This window comes from Syngnathus scovelli, chromosome 1 (assembly GCF_024217435.2).
Source record: "Syngnathus scovelli strain Florida chromosome 1, RoL_Ssco_1.2, whole genome shotgun sequence".
Lineage (NCBI taxonomy): Eukaryota > Metazoa > Chordata > Actinopteri > Syngnathiformes > Syngnathidae > Syngnathus > Syngnathus scovelli.
Window position 1 is genome coordinate 28,513,373 of NC_090847.1, and position 18,055 is coordinate 28,531,427.

The 18,055-nt window shown below is 46.1% G+C and overlaps 1 long non-coding RNA gene across 2 annotated transcripts in view; it reads right to left on the reverse strand.

The window, feature by feature from the left end:
• Positions 1-18,055, reverse strand: part of LOC125983983 (uncharacterized) — a 279,094-nt gene that overhangs the window by 85,405 nt on the left and 175,634 nt on the right. The window contains exons 6-7 of one of the 2 annotated variants that reach the window (XR_007486834.2): positions 16,072-16,278; positions 14,064-14,190 (exon numbers count right to left, since the gene is read on the reverse strand). This is a non-coding gene — a long non-coding RNA (uncharacterized lncRNA). Of the gene's footprint in view, positions 1-14,063; positions 14,386-16,071; positions 16,279-18,055 lie in introns of both variants that reach the window. The other variant, XR_011086200.1, reaches the window with a different exon arrangement.

Genomic DNA, 18,055 nt, shown 5'->3' on the forward strand with positions numbered 1-18,055 from the left:
ATGTGAATCTCAAAGACAACATTTGCATCCAGTTTTCCCCTGCTTCGAACTGACATCTCGCCAATCTATATTCAAAGGGGAATAAAATTAGGAGGAAATTACAAGGAGAGTGAGTTCCGGTCCCAGAAGGGGAATTAAAACTTATTATCTATGACAACCTGTCAGCCAGAGAGAACTCAAACATGGGCATTAAGCTCTGAAAGCTGCAAAGGGAAATCAAAAAAAGAGAATGATGAAAGACGAGGGGAAGGGAACTAGAAAGGGCCGGTCGGGGCTTTCGTTTCGACACGGCGAAGACGCCACCTGCTTGCCTCAAAACATTTCCTTCAGACGCCGAGGTGCGTGACCGCCCATGGAAGGAAGAAAGGGGACATTTAAGCGGCCTAATGATGGCGAGTGCGGATAAATATCACTTGCAATTAACCGAGTTCAAGCAATCTCTTCACCCGAGTCCCAGAAATGCCAAAGCCAGACACGATTAAAAGTGATGGTAAAATGAAGCTTCATGAACCAGTTGTATTTTTTTTTTATACTCTAGATGGCGCACCCAATTCAACATTGGTCTGAAAGTACATTGGCTTCTTAAACCGCTTTATCTAAAACAACAGTGCCATCTAGAGGATTCAAAAATATAGCAACTAGTCCATGAAGCAGATTTGAAGCTTCATTTAATGGTACCAAAAAATGGCGCTGGACTGGCTGATGAAGGGGCTGGACCTCGTCACGAGACACTGGAGCCTAAACCGGATCTACTTGGGGCGGAAGACGGACTACACCCTGGATACCATCAAAATGAATCCTCAAGGGCGGAATTTCCTGGCGACTCTAATCGGGTCTACCCACCCTCAACATGGCACCTCCGGAACCTTTCATCGGACCATCCCTCATGCAAAAAATAGCACCTTCGGACCAAATCGGAACTTATTAGAGAATTACCGCAATCGTCTGCAGAGATGGTGTCCCAAAATACTCATGCAGGGGGGGAGGGGAGGAAAGGATGAGGAGAATCTTTGTTGGCATGTCGTTCGAAGATCCTGGGATTAAGCGCTTACGAGAATCCCCGCCGTATCTCATTTAGCCAGGTAATCACCTTACGGGGGAGCGCCGCCGCGTTTTCATGGCCGATGCTTACAAAAGCCGTCACCACGGCAGCGACCACCCTCCCGATTCGCGGTGTCTCTAAATTTACTCCCGAGCTGCCTCTCTCGCACCGTGACATGTTTGTCATCTGGAATTATATAGCTCAGTGTTTCCCCGGAAACTCAGTCATTTTTTTTTTTTTCTTCTCACTCCAAGGCTATCGGCCGCTCGGAAAAAGCTCCATCAAACATTTGTCCAAGGTCTGAGCACGGGCGGACAATGAACGAGCGTGTCAAAAATAAAAACAGCAAGGCCGCCTGCAACTCCGACGCCCCCTCGGGATGCCCAAACGGACCGAGCAGAACACACACTGGCAATTTCTTGCTAACTTCGGAGCCATCGCATCGCTCCCATCTGACGACTGTTTAATTTCGAGCCGTGGTTATTTTCATTTCAAGAAATTGCATCGAGCCACCTGAACCACACCGACAGCCTCAAACAGCCCGGCGGCGCATCCGAAGAAATATCCCGGTGAGCGGACCCGAAGGTTTAATTGTATCGGGTCTTAACGAGTTCAACTTTTGTCAAACTCATCGCCGAGACAAAACTGCGGCAACGGACTTCCATCAGAATTTGGAAGCGGGCCAAGTGGCATTACTTTCTGCCTTGTTATGTGCTTCCCGCCCGCCTCTTTTATATTCTACTTCTTGCCCAATAAATCCCAATATAAAGACTTTTCACTGCTTCAGATTTATTGCCTGTGCCGAGTTGACTTTAAATTTCTAAGTGGAAAGTAACTGTGAAGATGTATTGCTTTATTTGTTGAATTTTTTTGAGGTTTCTTCACATTTCTAGACTCGCGTTTTTGCGGAGTTGCTTCAGTCCGTTTTCCGTCCGCATTTTTCCTGACAAAAAAAAATACGAGACCACTTTAACGCATTGCGTTCAAACGATTCAAACCATTTTGTCTTCCGGCTGTTCATATTCTCCAAACGTTTTGCATTTTGTCACCAATTCCAATAGACATCGAAGCTATTTGTTAAAATTTCCAGATCAGTTGAGCCTCGGCCTTTCAACACAATTGCATTTTCTAGTTAACGTGACTCATTAGTGATCCGAGCTCATCGTTTCAATTGAAATACCGTTGCCTTGGTGACAGCGCGAGTTCAAGCGCACCTCCGTGATTGACACGTTGAACGGCTGCGGCGTTCCTTAATTGCCGCGATGGATTCCGTGGCACGTTCGCAGCCATCGAGAAGAGTGCAGCCGTGATCAGCGAAGAAGTAAAGTCATTACTCAGCCTGGAGATTTCCGACTAAATGGGAAGTCATTTTGATGATTAGCTGTTTTTTTGTTTTTGCTCAGCAACCTCCAACATCTCTTCTATCATCTGGAATCTCGCTAGGGATGGGACGTAGCCTCGGGCTGGTGATTTGCCGGAGACAGTAGCCTGCAATTGCACAGCCGCTTCTTAAATATACACGAAGGTAAGGCCAGGTGAGGTTCTTCGTTCGTGTCAAAATCCGCATTTCGAAAAGATTATTTTTGTCGGTTTTTTTTTACACGATACAGTCAAGTTCAAATTTAAGATTGTGTGCCTTTAGTGTCGTGTGTTAAACCACAAGTTGTTTTAAGATTTATAACCACTGTTTCGTGCATGCTAATTTTGTTAGCCAGTCGACAGCGTTTAGCATTATGTTAGCATGAAGCAATTTAAGCTTATATAAAATATATAAAAAAATAAAACTAAATTTGCCGACATGGTTTGGTTAAACATTTAAACAAAAGTATACTATTTAATTCTCTTTTGTCTATGTGTCTGTTCATTTAGCATGTCACATTGTACGTTAGCATTAAGCTAGCAGATGTTTGTCAGTTTTAAGATGCGTGATGAATAAAAGGCTTCAAGCTAGGATGCTTTTCGTCGGATTTGGTGAACTGTGAGAGTGAGTGAATGCTTTAAAAAGTGTTTTAGCTTAAATGTGCTAAAAAAAAAAAGTATTGCTTGATAAAAATGACGTGCTGTGCGGGAAAATTGCTAGCGCCATTGGTGTCGTGTATTAACTTGTGTTATAGTCCAAATCCTCTTTAAAACCTTCAATCCTTAAGCTGTTTGCTTAATTAGATTTCTGTCATTATTAACACTTTGTTTTTGCGAGCAGCTGATTGACAAATAAAACCCATGAACTAATCACACGCCGGCAGCTATCGGCAGCTTTGTTTTGCCATCTTTTTTTTCACGCAAGCAGCCTATTTTATTACCTCTGACTGCGGATGCTCGCCGTAGCAACAGTTGGCGAGGCCATATGGCGGGCCAAACGCGGGAAACCGTGGCATGGCGCTGCCTCTTTGTGCACAGATGTTTGACTGGGCCTAGGGAAGCTCTACGTACAAAAACGGCAGGATGTATCATTCCCCAAGATTGGCACGAAAAATTTCACCCATGGAAAGAGCGAACAAGTTAACGCGATAACAAAGGTGTTTCCAATTCCTGGCGAAACCTAAAGAAAGCAACTGTCCAAGCGTGACGCCCCGGGCTTCATCACGCAGCAGAGTCCGCCGTCGTATAATGATGTTGTCAGCGGGCACGGGCGTCTTCACAGCGCCCACAGCGTCAGTTGCTGTGGCGGCGCCCGGGCAGCCATCATTGCTCATAAGCGCCATGTCAGTCAAAGACGCGGCAGGTGGGGCGGCCGCAAACAACGCGGCGGTGACACCGTAACGTGTGACTCGGGCCGTTCGGCACGCTAACGAGTTTTGACACCCTCGGCTGCCGGTAGCTTTAGCTAAAGCGCAGTTGCGGGGACACTCCATCCCTCACTTGTCAAACATGTCACCTTGCGATAAAGCACGCCGGACGGGACTCCCGTTTTGATAGCTACCTTGCCTCCATTTTGAAACGCATCCATCCATCCATCCATCCATCCATCCATCCATCCATCCATCCATCCATCCATCCATCCATCCATCCATCCATCCATCCATCCATCCATCCATCCATCCATCCATCCATCCATCCATCCATCCATCCATCCATCCATCCATCCATCCATCCATCCATCCATCCATGTCACTTCAATTCAAATGGTCATGCCAAGTAAGCGCTGCGGCTCACGTCCAATCATAGGAGGCTTTGATTTCCGCTCGATGCGATGATGTCCCTAACCCTAACCCTAAACCTCGTCTTCGGTGGTAAAGCCACTGTCCTTCTCATCGGCGAGTCCCAAAACATCCAAGCTGTGAAGTGGTCTTCATTTTTTTTTTTTCCATCTCTAAGCAATCCCAATTAGGTTGGCGAGGCGAGGCGAGCTGGGTTATTTTGCTGAGAGCACAAATCCTCCCCTCCAGCGGCACGCCGGCGCTCAATGCCCAAGGTGTGTTATTATCTTGTATTAGCGCACCACCTGCCTTGCCATAATGGCCGGCTAATTGGCTCCACGCGTGTTGAGAAATAATAAAGAACGCGGACGTTTTGCAGCCATTAAGGAAGCGTGTCGGGAGGGAACCGCAACCGTTCGGACCAGAGGTGAATTCTAAAGCCGCCGTGCCCGTGGCGATGCTGCTCATTTGAGTTCAAAACGTGCCTAACGCTTCACATTTGCTTCATGAAAATTGTCCTGCTTCATTATCTTCATTTTTGTCACATTTCGATTCTTGCTGTACTGATTTCAGCCTCTTTTCGTTGACAGGTCCAAGCAGCCCGGCCGGGCCTTCAGAACCAGCAGCGAATAGATTTCGAAATTTGTCTCAGTTTGTGAAATATTCCGTTTGAACTATTCACTCAACATAAATAAACATCTTGAAAATGCGGGTGTTAATAAACATATTGAAAGTGCGGGTGTTAATTACGTTTCGCTGTTTGCTATTCGCAGCTACGTGTCAATTTGAAAACGTTGTTTTATTTTGATTCACCTCGGAGCGAACGCAGAGGCGCTATTCAAATGGGGATAAAGTCGGGCTGACAGTCTCTTGGCCCCGCAGAGACGTCCTCCTTCAAAACCCAAACATCTCTTCCCCTCCTGCAAAATAAATAAAGAAATAAGTGGATGACAAGCCCGAGAAGAAGAAATACGCCCGCTGCCGCATCCTCCCGAGGATAACAAGAATAATGCCTTCATTTGCTGCAGGGCCTCCGCTCCACGCCAAGTATAGACACGGCTTTTATGGCTGTAGTATTTCTGATTGGCGTCCTAGGACAGCCATTTGAATTATTTAATAGCATTCCCATTGCCTTCGTGGCGTATGTGCGTGTTGGGGTGTGCTATTTGGTGTTTCGTGACATTCTTCTAAATCTAAGTGGGGCAGGTGACTTAAAAAAAGGTCAGTGATTGCACCTGTCAATTTTTTTTTTTGCTGCGATTCCCAAGGCCGACGTCTCAATCTGGGATCACAATTGGGAGCGGCGAAGATATTGAAAGGGATTAGGGCCCGAGGCTGATCCATTTCCTGCCGCTCGGGAGGCGGAAACAAGTCGTGATGAGTCTTACTTTGGCTGCCACGGAAGCCGGAGTGGGAGCGTGGAGGTGCCAGCGTCCATTCTCTCCCGCTTGCATATGAAAGCAAGACCAAACGCACAAAATAGACACCAATCTTTTCTTTTTAAAAGCTTGCCAATGTTAACTCTTTCAAAGACAAAAAATACACTCCAACTTATATTTTTCAACTCATCTCAGGCCATGACCCGATTATTATTATTATTATTCACTACTGTCAGATGATTGAAACATTTTGTGCGCAAGCTAAATTGTTGATCGGCTAGCGGTTAGCAGCTGAGTTGCATTGAGAGTTGTTGGCTCAGCGTTAGCACTTAGCATTAGCACGATACTCGAAGTTGCAGCGGCTAGCCACGCGGACGTTTGTTAAAGATCATCTTGAGAAATTTAACAGCCGCATTTGGCCAGTTTTTGGCTTAGCGTTAGCACTTAGCACGATACTCAAAGCGCAGTAACAAAAGCCATGCCTGACACGAAAAGCTAAAATTGTGCGCATTTGGATTTCTCCAATCTGTGTCGTCTTTCGATTTGGCTTCACGGGCTTGACGAGGACCTGTCAGGGCAGGACACCACATCCCGTCTTTATCGTGACTGATAGCCTCAGGCTCGGCTGACCTTGGCGCGTCAGACTGATAAGCCGGGGGAAAGGGCGTCAGAGCAAAAGATCCGGAAAGCAGCGGAAAAGCAGAGGCAGAAACACAATTTTCCTCAAGTGCGACTTTTTAAGAACCTCCATTTACATGGCCGTGGAGATCCGCTGGGAAGCTTCATGATAGATGAATAAGAGCCCTCCACCAGGGGGAGGAGATGAATTCTGGGATGACCTGCTTTTGCAAATTCGGCCCCAGGGAGGGCGGCTAGGAAACTTCGACTTTAGCGAGCCGAGGCTCCGAGGTGGCTGCGTGAGCTGCTGAATTAATCATGGTGTCATATTTAGGGGAGAATGAATGACTTGGGGTGAAGTTTTAGCAAGTGCATCAGCAGGTTAACCGCTTTGAAAAGCACGCCTCCTTCCCAATGCGCAAAGTCAAGGGCAAAAAAGCCGCGGCGGCGGCGGCGGCGGCGTCGTTTCCCTTTGAAAACAAACTTTGAACGCAAGCTAGCTCAGACTATAAACACAGACGTAATGTACAGAGCAATCTTGCACCCTGATAAATATGCTTTTGACCAGGTTATTACTTCAAGGGTGCCGTGACAAAGTAGCGTATTAAATTCAGGTTCCGTACTTTGCGCTTCACGAGCCCCGTTAGCTTTTTTCGCTCGGGCTCGGAAATGTATCATCTTGCAAAGTGAGAGGTTTTAATAAGCTATTGTTCTCCCAGAGTGGGCACATAACGTCTTATGAAAGCCTCAAATTAAGAGCTCTGGATTAATTTCAAACAGCGGCAATAACAGGCGCCCAAATAAATATGACGGAGAAACAAAAGCTTTGTTTTTTTCCCGCAAAAAAAGCTAGGCCGCTACGAGGCAGAGGCTAATAACTAAAGCGTGTGTGCCTTCATGCTCCTTGGTGGACACGGATTAATAAGAAATGACCCTTAATTGTGTTGTCCCCTTAAATCGGCACGATGTCAGGTGAAGAGCCATCGAGACGTTTGTCGGCGTTTTCGACGAAGAACCGAGAAGCATCAGAAGCTTTCGTCTTTTGATCGCAAACTACTCCAAATTTGCTCCATCTGTAGATCTGACTCTAGTTTGTCCCGAGTAGATAGCTCACAGCCGACCTCAGACCTTAAGCTAGCACAACAAGAGCGGCTTTGACTGAAGTCAACCCAACGTGAAGACCACGGCGTCTGCTCGCGCGCCCACCTGTTCCCGTATCACACATGCTAGCTAGCACACTTTGTACAACACGTTCAAGCAGGGTGGGAAAGGGTGGGGGGGCATTCCCAAGCCCCGCATGAGGATCTTCGCTACATCTGCTCTTGGCCGTCTTCCAAAAAAGAAGAAAAACTCATCGTGCTTGTTGTCGCCTGTCTCTACCTGCGGTGCAGTCGTCTGCGCTTGAGGGGATGTCACGTCGACGCTCTTTGCTAATGTCAGCGTGAATAACTCAACACGCTGTCATGTCTTTAGCTAATGTCCGGCCGGCGGGAGTTGTTTGGCACCGCGTGCGACTGTTGTTATGACAATTAATCCGCCTGCGATGGAGCTCCGGGGCGCCGGCCAATATTAAAAGACCAAAGACCCCATGATTGCCTTTGAGGAAACGGCGAGGCAGTCAAGGGCAACTCAGGCGTATCTCCACGGCGTGACCTGTAAAGTCACAAACCGTGTTTGCCGTGCGCTTAATGGGCACACTATGTGTTTTTAATCTCCACCTGTCAATACGTCCAAGGACGGCCCGGCCCGGCCGCGTTATCTCGTCGGCGGCATAGACGAGATGTTTTTCTCTTGTAAACACCATTTGGGTTTTTCTTATTACAGATGCGCTGATCAGCTGTCTGCTGGTCGCGAGAAGTGATAAGTGGCTTTGTGTACGGCTAAACATCACAATCGGGTCACCTCTCTTTAAAATACGAGTGGAATGTTTTGGTTTTCCACCATCGTCTTTCATTTTGTTCCTCCGTACGACATTGGATGGTATTAACTCGCCTCGTCATCACTTCTTTTGTTTCTCCATCGTCTTTAAAGTGACCCGTCGATGTTACCCACCGTGAGATTTTTGCAACTTGACTTTGAATGACGGCATCGAGTCTAAGACATCGGTGTCAAACTTAAGGCCCGGGGGCCAGATACGGCCCGCCGTATCATTTTATGTAGCCCGCGAAGTGTGTCATTATTATAATGACAAATTGTTTTCACTTTAAAAAAACAAAAATAGATATTACTTGCAATTTTTATTACCATTCGAGTTTTTAAGAAATTTGAACAGTGTTTACTCGTCTCTGATTTTTTTCATCAGTTTGGCCTGTGACAAAAATGAGTTTGACACCCTTGGTCTACGAAGAAGTCTCATTGGTTGTGCGGATCTGAACATGGACACGAGACGTCATCAAGGGACTTTACCCGACAGAACGTCCCGTGAATCCGTCGCTTCTTTGCATATATTGGAGCAGGCTGGCCAGAGAGATGAGATTCCTGCGAGTCAGAAATTGATCTGCGGCGTGCATTAGCCGATTGCCTATTGATGAGAGCGAGGAGATTTATTGCGCTCTGATTGATGGTCACAGTCTCAAAGTACAAATGAATGAATACGTGCCCCCGCCCGGCAACCCAGACCTGATTTGCAAGCTCATCAGCGAGCGCAAATGCCACGTTTAGCGCTGCCTCATCACCGGCTACTCCGAACTGAAGCAAAATGATGCGTCGGGCGGATTCACTGCGACACAAATTTGATGTCGGACCACATGAACGCACAACCTGGTCTTATCTTTGATTCAAATCTGATATGCATGGAATGTCCAGGCAATTAAAGATAGTGGCTCACCAGATCGAAAAAAAATCCGCATTTGGACAAAAAAAAAACGGCTACTTGAAGATTCAAGGTTCGTCCTGATTTCTTGCTACGTCTTTTGTACACAACAACGACGGCCTCCTTCAATGTCAATCAGCGGTTCGACCCCAACCTCAATCTAGAAATGACTCGACTACGGGACCCAAAACACACACTCTCCTGGATTGCGTGGCCCTCACATCCAAGGACGGAATCTTTCGATGAGCGCCAACCCAAAAGAGTTTGAGCCACCCCCCGATAGCCTGGCAGCCCTCTCACACCCGTGGCTCCCTCCAGCCAGACTGAAGGAATCCAATCACACCTATTAGATGCTGAACCCGATATGAACTTCCTACGGCAACGATAATAAAATTGAGACCGTTTGAACCGGCGGCGCGTGCTCGGAATTCCAACCGAGGCCCGAGTACGTCTATTATTTATCGAGTGAGGAAGACCCCCTTGCCCTTGGTTATTTGCACCCAGCACGAATCTTCCTTTTTTTTTTTTTTTTTAGATGCGATGGGAAGATAGTTACGAGAGGTTAAGTGACGATAAAAAGCCAACTCATTTTCTTGTCCTGACATTGCGATGATATTTATCTGGTAGTCTATACTGCTGCCAAAGCAACGATACGTCGCCACAAATGAGGCCCTTTGTTTCTCTTTTGTGAGATCGGACTTAGCGTTGACAGACTTTAATCCAATTCAGGACAAATGTTTGAACACCGTCAGCCAAAGCCAGCGAGGTTCTTTGTATTGGCATCGACTACCTCTGAACATGATAGTCTATGTATACGTGTTAAAGGGGACGTATGGAAAATTTACTTTTGGATTTCCTTCTTACCAAGTGTGAAATTAAACAACGTCGTGAAGCCTTTTTATTTGCGAAAGGCTGTCTTGGAGCAAGCTGTTCCAAATCTTAATGTGACAAATACGGGCCTGCGTTGATTATCGAGCATATCCTCATTTTATGACGTTGATCCGTTCCTAGGCGGCGACGTGAACCGAATTTAGTAATAAGTAAGTCGGAACAGTCATAAAATGAAACAGTACAGCATTAAAAAAAAGAGAAATTCCCCACCTTTATTCCTGTGATTGAGAGAGAAAGAGGATGGGGCGCTAACTAGCTAGCTATAGCTAGCTAGCTAGATACTTCATTGATCCTTGGGGAAAATAGATTGATAAACAGATAGACATAGCGTAATATCAATAAATAACCGCTTAGCTCGAAAAAAAGGCTTTAAATACATGAGATGAAATACAAAAAAAAAATATATATATAAATAAACTATTTATATGAGACGTGTGTCGTAAAGACGAATAAGCGTAACTCGAGGATGTCGTAAACCAAGGACCTTGTGTAGTCAGGGGCGATTTGGTGAGATGACGCTTTTGAAAGTGTGAAACCAAAAATGTCTCCTTTAAAGCACGACAAGAGAACGGCGGCCGGCCAGACGGCACGCATAGACGCACAGTGCTAAACCAGCGGTGCGCATGCTAAGTAGTCAACGAGCCGGCCCGGCAGGTCCTTCCCGCCCCTTGGAGGAAAACAACTGCTCGCACCGATTCACCTGACACACTGGCGTATTCCCAGTGCACCGCGGGCTGACTTAAGTTTTCGGGCGAAAACGTGTCAACTACATGGGAACATGCACTGGCCTGCCCTGTATCATCATTAGCTTTTTTTTTTTTTTTTATAGCCACCAACTACGCAGCCATCCTTTAGCAATCTTTTCTCCTCTGGTGGAGCGTTGGTTCTCCATCGGGAGATTAAAAGCACGCTCATTAATTATTTGAACACCGAATCAGACAAGAAATATTGGCTCACTACAAGACCTCTTGTTTGCATCCCTTTTATAATTGGGATGGTGATAATTATCCATCCGCGCGTATGAATCATGTAGCGTCGTTTCTATTTTTATTTTTTTTAACCTTGCATAACAAATGAGCCAGGAAGGCACTTTTATTCACACCATCCTCTTTTTTTTTAAAAAAAAAACATTTTACTTGGGTCGATTCTGTTGTCAGGATAATTCAAAGCCAGACTCAGTCATGTGTGTCTATTGTCAGGGGATCAAGTTCTAATTAGTCCCGTAGTTGAGTTAGGCGCGTCAATAAACAAGCCGCTGAGCAATTGACTTATTTTGCCATACCTCTGCGCACTTATAATTGTATTTCACAAAGTTATCGATCGCCCTGGTGGAGACAGATTTTTTTTTTTGGGAGATTGACATCTCCGCCCTGATCTCGGGTCACCTCGTCTTTAAGCGAGCGCCAGGTAGATATTGACTCGGCCGCACTCGGCCATGCGGAAGCAATTGCACCTTGCACCGATGGCACGCACCCGAGGGAACGACCGAGTCAAATCAACAAAAGGAAAAAAAAACGAAAAACAAACCAAGTACAAAAAAACAGCCGACGAGTCCAAGACAAATGGATCATTAACGCATGTTTGCGGCTGCCATTCATCAAGCGCTGCCATTCCGGGAAGCTTTCAAATTGCTATCTGACCCCATTTGCCTGCGAGTGTATTTTTGGCACGGCAGGCATCAAGGCAATGCCCGACGCATTGATAGGATTACACTGAGCTATCGATCAGAAGATAAAGGAGGGCGCCGTCGACTGATAAAGAGAGCCTGATTGCTGCTCCTCTATGTGCTAAATAAGAAAACGGCGGCTAGCTAACACGGACGGCTAGCTAATGTTAGCTATGCACTGTCGGTTTGCTATCTGCCAGAAGTAAAGAGCTCAAATCTTTAATAAACATTGGAAAGAACTCAAAGTGCTGCTCAAATATGTGGCGAAAGAACATTTTTTAGATGTCGATTCACATTTCTCCAGTCAGATTGGATTGAAAAACAGTTGAAAAATTCATGAACAGTAAACAGCATTTAAGTCAGTTAAATAGGCTAAGAGGAAATATGACGCTGGCGGGGATGTGAAAAATTCCTAAATATCCACCACTGCTTCAGAACCGGTTGACAAGCTTCAGAACTATCTGTGGCCTTTTTCAACAGAATTGCCATGTGAGGATTTAAATATCATTCATCAAAGCTCAGGGGGGGAAAAAAAAAAATCAATGATTGGATACTAAGAGATTCGCAATGAAAAACTCGGCCTTGCATTGACAGTTATTAGCCCGAGGTGCTTGATAATATAACGTGCTGGCTTGTCGATGCAGAAAACACCATTGGATTGATTTTTTTTTTTTTTAAATCTGTCATTCACTATCACTCCATGTATTAATATATTTTTAGTATTTTTTAAATAAATAAATGTAACATTTTTTACTACATTAATTAATTTAATAGATTTTTAATAAATCAATTAATTTCATGAATTTAAATAAATTCTTATAATAAATTATGCTAAAAAATTTTTTTTGTATTTCATATCCATTCAGCCAGGTGCTGATATTGACAACCCTTGATCCAGCTCATCTGACCTTGAACAAATCAGCCGCGTTGTCTCTTTCAATTCAACTTTCTGAGAAATTGGTGAAACTGTTGAAAATTGCCGGATGCTATTATTTTTCACCCCTTTGCTTCTCCTTTGCAAATGACAAGCAATTATGAATCGCTCACATACTTTCCAGGAATTCTTGGCTGCTGGCTCTTAAGTGCATACGAAACAAACGACAAAAGGTTTCACGCGCCTCGCTGGCACGTCGCCGTTTCCGATGGAGTCGACGACACGCCGAGTAAGAACACGCACGCCCGTGAATCTCATGGCAACACTTTATTGAAGTGCGTTTTATCAAGGGCTCCAGAGATGTTCCCCACTTGCAAGGACTACTACGACGCGACAAGCCTCCCCGCTACAATGATGAGTTTATCGCTGTTTATTTATTGCTGTTTACAGCCTATAGTCATTGGCGCCGCTTTGGATTTACGCCTCCGGTTAAGTCTGCAATGTCAATCAAAGCCGGCACTCTGCGGGTATTAACGTCTGAGCGGCTTGTGCTTGAGCTTGAGGACAACCTGGAGGGAGATGTTGTGAAATTCGGCGTCGGGACTTGGACAAATGCGACTTCGTTCCGAGCGCCCGGCTGGATTTGAAAACCGAAGGAGCCGCCTTTGTTAGTTGCTGAGAACTGATTCAAACCTAAAAGTCATTGGCAGAAAAAAAAAAAAAAATGGCGTCCACGAGAGAGTTTCGTTTGTTTCATTCGGCGTTAAATGATTAGAAAGACATCGAGTCATTTTAACTTCATCGGCTTTTTCAAAAGAAGATGTGTTTTGATTTGATCGCCCCGCCCTCGGAAATCCGCTTGACGTAGCTAACCACACTCAATCGCCGAGTCTGGATTTGAGGGGGTCAGAAAAAGTCACAAAACTTGCAAAAACTTCAACAGGCAGCTAAGTGCAAGATTACAGACGCTTTCCAAATGTGATTCTTGCAAGGGATTGAAAAGTAAAATGTTCTTCCCCGGGTGGCAGGTCAATATTTCTCAAAGATTTTGGGTGGAACTCACAAAATAAATAAATAAATACATTCTAAATAAATAAAAACTGGATCAAACCAGTCAACCGGTCTAACTGTAGCTCCTCCAATGTAATTCTTTCAATCACAAACCGAGTATTGCGCAACGCGATATCCGCCGACAGCCCTAACTTGATCTCGCTGTCGATCTCTCCTTTCCCGGGATGGAAACAGCATTCCACCACAGAAAAGCAATAAACTAATAGATAGATTTATTGAAAGATCAATCAGTCAAATGTTGACAATGGCAGAAAGGGGGTGGGGGAGGAGGGGTAGATGGAGGTAATATTGTTGCGGATATGAAAGGCAGAAGGGGAATAAATACAATCAAAAAGCAATAACCCCACTCACTAATGGAGCCTGAGAGGGCGCTGAAATAAATACAGCCATGAGTGTGTTTCCACTGACAGCTAGACAAATTAATAACATATGATACACACAGCTGTGATTGACCCAACCCCCCCCCCCGCCACACACACACAAACTGCACATTCCTCCACACGGCTGCAGTTTATCGGATATAAAGAGCTACTGCTGGAACTAACCAAAAAAAAAAAGAAAACCAGACCCTACCTTAAGGAAGTCGCGGCCCAGCAGGTGGTAGAGCGAGGTAGAGAGAATCTGAATCCAAACGTCGGCCTTCTACACGGGCATGAAAGAGGCGGCCGTGGCGAGGAAAGACGCTCGCCAAGGGAAGGCGCTAGGAAGGAAGAGTGACAAGTCATTTTTGCAAAGTTTCAAAGTAACAAGGTGAGGGACAAGTTAGAGTCACTTCAGAGTTAAATTGGACATATGATGGGAATGGCTGGACGGACAGATGGATGTCCACGGGGACTTATCACTTCTTCCGAAGAGGCTCGCTGGGAGTTGTGGCTGATGTCAGGTGAAAGGAGGACTGTGGTGAAAAATGTGCAACATGGTTAAAAAAAATAAAATACATTTCATTCACTGCCATTGTATACGCTGTTGCCGAGGCTAACGTTGCCCGGTCAGCTAGCCGGCCGCTCCCCCCATATATATATAAAAAAAAAATTCTCAAGGGATTTACACGATTCACGGAAATACTTTCAACGGAAAAAAACACGGAAATCTGCGGATCCACGGAAAATTCTCATTCCGTGGAAAATATCCTAAAAAGAAAAAAATCAACCTATGTGTGATGGCTTCCTGCATTCGCACAATTAAAGCAGAAGTGACGGTCGCGACGTGTCCTGATCTCACACCGGCGGAACCTGTGATTTGCGGAGGAGACTCGTGTTTTCTCCGCCTTGACGGCAGCCGTGAGAAATGCACTCTGACGTCGTCACGCTTGTCAGTCAGATAGTCAGCAAAGTGCGAGCTTGCGCTCCAAAGCGTGACTGATTAAATAGTCACGCTTAGCCCGTTTTGCCGTCGACGAAGGCGCGCCTCGGGCGAGGGAGAAGCCGCCGCCGCCGCCGCCGAGTCCGTGACGGATGAAGTCGAAGGGGCGGAAAGGAGGGAGCGCCCGGCGCGCTTCCCGGGGGCGGGCGGGGCCGGGCCGGGCTGGGGCCGGGGGGAGCGCGTAGGCAGTACTGACAGATGATGCGAATTCATGCAGGTGGCTGTGCACTGCGACGCTGTCACGCGCGCTGCCAACTTTTGACATTTTTCAAGTCGAGTGAGTAGGCGCCATAGATTGAGCGGCTCGGCAGCCTCTTTTGATGCTATTTTGCCGTTTGGGACAATTCCGCGGCAACTGCTTGAAAGTTGCCAAACGACTGAAAACGTTGGAGGAAGAAAATGAATCCGTTCAATCTTTGTCAAGGAGGGGTGTCAAACTCGTTCTTGTCACGGGCCGCATCGTAGACGTCGTTTCCTTCGGAGGGCCGTTAAACTACTTTTGAAATCGGAGAACGGTTCAAATTTCTTAAAAATGAATGGTAAAAAAAATTGCAAGCGATATCGCGATTTCTTTAAAAGTGAAAACAATTGATCATTTTAGTAATGACACAAAGTTGATGCAAAATTTGCATAAAATGATATGGCGGGCCGTTATCTGGCCCCCGGGCCTTGGGTTTGACACCAATGTCTTATTCAGATGATTTGATCTCTTCTGTTCTTCTTTGATGGGTTTAAGTGCAACTTGTTTCTGATGCAGCAGCGCCCCCGCAGGCCTAATACCGCAACCGCGCTTCTACAATGACAGCCAACGCGTCAAACGGCCAAATGTTCGTTTTCTATCTCTGTCGAGAATTAAAAAGCAACAAAAACCAAGTTCGCATTTTAACGATTGTTTCAGATATTCAAAGTCGTCGCTTGCGCCCGACTGCGGCCGACTCGAAACTTCTTGAAAGGATCCGTGTCGGGCTTGCCGCATCGTTTGTCTCAAATACGAACAACTCGGCGAAACATCTCCTCGTCAAATGCGGATTAATTGACGGGAGGTGACAGAACCTGCGTTTGAGAACACATGTTCCGTCCTTCCCGCAAGACAACGTGTGGCTAATTTGCTTTTTTTGGGATTCAAGACAGCAGCAACATCTCCGAGTGCTCATTAGGAACGGCGGGAATGTCGAACTGTGAAATACAGACGTCAAAAAAATAAATAAATACTTCTCACCTTCAAGAACAAATACTTTTTTGTGACGAAAGGCTCTCATGTTGAAAATATCACATCTCAGCTGGCTTTTGCGGGCCTTCGTATCGCAAGTCCGTGCGTCAGGTCGTGCGGCGGGGTCAACGTCCACCGCCTCGGCGGCGCTTCGATCTGGGCCGCTAACGAGAGGCCTTCGGCGCGCGGCGGTGCCTTCATCTTCGGGCTGGCTTGCTGGAAAATGAGGCAAAAGAACATTCGTTTAGAATCATCTCATCCTCCCCCCCTGTGCCTGCCAAGAGTGACGCTTGTCCAGAAGACATAAACAACATGCGACTATTTCAACACGACGATAATTGAGGCTTCAGCAAAACATTGCCACTTTTAAACCGCGCGACACCAAGCAAACTAGCAACATTGATAGCAGTCTGGAATGAAATTGGGATATTTCCAAATATGTTTCTGGTCAATTTTGAGACGACATTATACGAAGGATACCGGAAGAATTTTATTTTGGACTACAACTTGGATACCTTAAGAATGATCAAATCTTCGGTCCACGTTGCGACAAGGTTCACATGGACTTTGAAGATATCCGCGTGCTAGCTTAAGCGAATCGATAGCATTTTCCCACAGTTACGTCGGCGCTATCTACCCAAGCAAGTGTCAAACATTTTGGCGACTTAAAATTTTATTTCGGACTCACAGCAACTTAGGTACCGGAAGAATGATCAAATTTTCGGTCCACAAAAACTGAATGGACTTTAAAGATGTCCGCGTGCTAACTTAAGAGCATTTTCCGCCAGTTCCACCAGCGCTAACTACCCTAGCCAGTGTCAACCCTTTGGCAATTTAAGATTTTATTTTGGACTCACAGAAATTTTGATAGAATGATCAAATCTTTGGTCCACAAAAATTGAACGGACTTTGATAATGTCCGCGTGCTAGCTTAAGAGAATCGATAGCATTTTCCCTATCGCCCAAGCCAGTGTCAAACTTTTAGCGATTTGAAATTTTATTTTGGACTCACAGCAACTTGGACTGAGCACGACGGTGGTTATCAGTATTCAGCCGTGGATAACTTTGACATTTCACGGGGCCGGCCAGAAAATGTCCTCCAACTCCAAAGGTTCCTTTTGAGGATTTGTCACAAAAAAAAAAAGGGCTGACGAGGCCGCGTTCATGGCCGCCCGCTGCTTAAATTACCGTTGCTTTTCTTCCCGCTATCCTTTTCCTCTCGACCGGCAAAACGGAATCCTCCCATCGTACGTTTCCCGGCTAGATGAAGGCTGACGTTAGCGGCGGAGAGCGAAACGGCAAAGTGAGGGGAGTCACGCGCACAATGACGCTGAGCGGGATTCATCTTGCGATGAAAGGAACGGAGAGTGCGGCGAGGAGATTGCGGCGTGACGGATGAGGACGTGAAGCGCATCGGGCGCGATATCTGGAAATCATCATCTTCAAGGCTCTTTCAAGTCGCTGCTTTATTTGTGTTGGGCCGAGTCAATTCCTCCTGACAATGTTGCCCCCGGTGTCATCTTCTAGCCACTTATTTCTAAGAGCCGCCATGGAGACATGCTATGGCTCTCCGCGGCTATTTTTGCTCTTTGTTTTTTTTTTTCCTCCAGTGAAGGGCAAGTCATCACATGCTACATCAAGACGCTACTTAAGCGAGATGAGGAGTTGTGTGCCGTGCTTACTTCAAAAATAATCTTATGAAGTGTATGTTTTTCTGAAGTACGCCACTTGAACCGTCGCCTTTTCTTCCACAAGTATCGTGATGGAGTATTTTTGCAGTCTTTGCTATTTTTTTCTGGAAGGGGGTTGTCACCGAACCCACGTGAGCGTCAACTTGGCTCTCCGAGTCGTGTCTCATCATCTCGCTCGCCTTTCAATCGGGTCACGGGCACGAACGGGGGCGCCGCTCCGTCCTCTCGCTCGGTTCGTGAACGCCGAGTGAAAGACGGCTAACGGAGATTGGATGAGGTGCGGCGCGTGACGAACGGTTCAA